The sequence below is a fragment of the Drosophila guanche genome, unplaced genomic scaffold, assembly GCF_900245975.1.
Source record: "Drosophila guanche unplaced genomic scaffold, DGUA_6, whole genome shotgun sequence".
Classification (NCBI taxonomy): Eukaryota; Metazoa; Arthropoda; class Insecta; order Diptera; family Drosophilidae; genus Drosophila; species Drosophila guanche.
This window is the reverse complement of record NW_022995762.1, coordinates 615,720-618,180: the sequence shown is the minus strand read 5'-3', so window position 1 is coordinate 618,180 and position 2,461 is coordinate 615,720.

Sequence of the window (2,461 nt, the reverse complement as noted above, 5' to 3'; positions counted from 1 at the left end):
AAAAGTGAGAAGCGAGAATCGAGGTGCGAAGCTCTGGAGTGGAGGCGCACGCTTGCTCCCTCGGTGCCCTGCCCAGCTGTTTTGGGAGAATGTATGGCAAAAATGTCAATATGTTGTTCGGGGCTGTCAGACCTGTCATGTCATGCAGCAATGGCAATGGTAGTGGCACTGGCACTGGCACCACCGAAACGTATCTTAGTTTCAGAGCATAACCACCTATCCAATGCTCGTTTTGCCCTCACTCACTCACGCATGAATGCTTGTGGCACATAATTGAAAGCTAGCTAAATTAATTTCAATGCAAAAGGCGCCAACCTCGACACTGTTTGCACTCCAACGTATGGAGCTCTCTTTTTGCTCTCTTTAGCATGTGGTAGCGCCAACTTTTCACACAAGACTGACTGGCTGACTGAATGACTTTGACTGGCAGCTCGTTAACCGAAGCTTCCACTTAGTTAACTGATAGTTAGCATAGCTTAGCGCGTAAAGCACGCAAAGGATGTAGATATTGGATGCAATATGAACGAGAAGGGACGTGTGAGACGTTTCTTACCCGGTACTCGGTGCTAAACCTTAACGGTTTTTATCAAATTTAAAATTTGTTCGTCGTCTGTCATCTATGTACATCTACAACACTTCTCACGCCAACACGCTCCTTTAGCTCACCCCCCTCCCCTAGAATTGCACACTGCAGAGGAGCGGCATAGGCAGAGGCCGCACACTGCGCGAAATTTTGAATTACACTTGTAGCTGTGAGAGCATACAGCCATCTGGATGCAATTTGGGAGCTTTTATAGTCTCTGAGAACCAGGCGCTCAACAAGACGAACGGACAGACGGGCAGACCGACGAACAGACAGACACGGCAAGAACAAGAATATACATATACTTTGTGGGGTGTTACTATTTACTCTTTGAGTACCGGCAATAAAAAACCAAACTGTATCTATTTGTCGTCATAGGCATCATCGATCAGGTAACAAAAGAAAGCAAGGGTTTCACCGTACCTTAACAGAAATAAGGTGAGTTATATTAAAAATTATTATAATATAATAATCAAACTGATCTGATATCCTTTTTTATATATATACTAGCTGACCCGGCGAACTTCGCACCGCCTAACAGTCAATGAACGTCGTGTTAATTTTTAGCTGAACTAGTGTAAAACAATGATACAAAATAATATGTTTATATAGATAGAAACAAAAAAGTACCAACTTGATAGCGCGTGATTTCATCGTTGGTATTGGATGTTTGGATACCAAAAACCGCCATTTCTCTCCCTTTCGTGACATTTTTGCAAATGTATTTAATTGACTTGACCGAATTGCAATCACTTGGCATGCGCTCTAAAGCAGTCTTGAACAGCCTGAACAGCATTTGCTGTAGATCTTGGAAAATTGCTCTCTTCGTAGCTGTGTTGATCCCTTGACGCCTGTCAAGTTGTTCTTCCATATTGCCCATATTGCAAGAATTTATGCTGTGCATCTTCTATAGGTTGCAATGATCCAATGCGATGCTAATAGGATTTTCATTCAAGCAGATGGTTTGCCGACACGTGAGCATTCCACGTACAATTGACCATGAGAAAAACATGCATTTTCTAGATTGAGGCCACAAATAGTCAAGGATTGGCCCTGTGATTTGTTGATCGTCATGGCGAAGGCAAGACGAGTCGGGAATTGAATTCGTTTAAACTCTTTGAGCATATCCGTTGGGATCATCGGAATCCTTGGAATCCACATTGCTCATCAGTTTTCTTATCAACAAACGCGTTCCATTACACAGTTTTGATTGGTTTAAATTTGTAAGCATGATGACTACCGAGCCAACTTTAAGTTTTAAATTGTGCGGTGGTAAACCAGGCACGTCCAAGGAGTTTAAAAATTCAGTTGGATAATTAGTGGCTTCTTCTTCGTTTGTTACACAGTCGATAGATTTGAATGAATATAGAGTACCTACGATTTGATTTTGAATTATAAGCTTGAGGTCATCTACATCTTCATTTTTAGCGGCCAAAATTGCTCGCTCACTTAACCATTTAATATTTTTGTGGTAAGCAATGATATCCGGGAATACGTTGTTGATAAGCTCGTGTTTTGATGATACGAAATTGCAAAAATTTGGAGGAAATTAAATCAAACCGCTCGATTTGTCTACAGGAACACGGCCATTACCGATAGTCAGCAATTGCTTCGAGAAATCATCAGCAGATAGATCGTTCAACAATGCAACTCTCATATTTACAGATAGTTGAAGTTTCTTTACATATCGCCACAGATTTGATGCTTTGAGGCAAGCGTTTATTTCGTCTGAAGCAGTTGATCTTGGAATGACTGGTAGTGTTTGTCGGAAATCGCCAGATAATAAATTCATTGCACCACCAAAACATCTCAAGTCATTGCTCAGATCTTTTAATGTTCGGTCTAGTGCTTCCAATGCGCGTTTGTGCGCCATTGTGC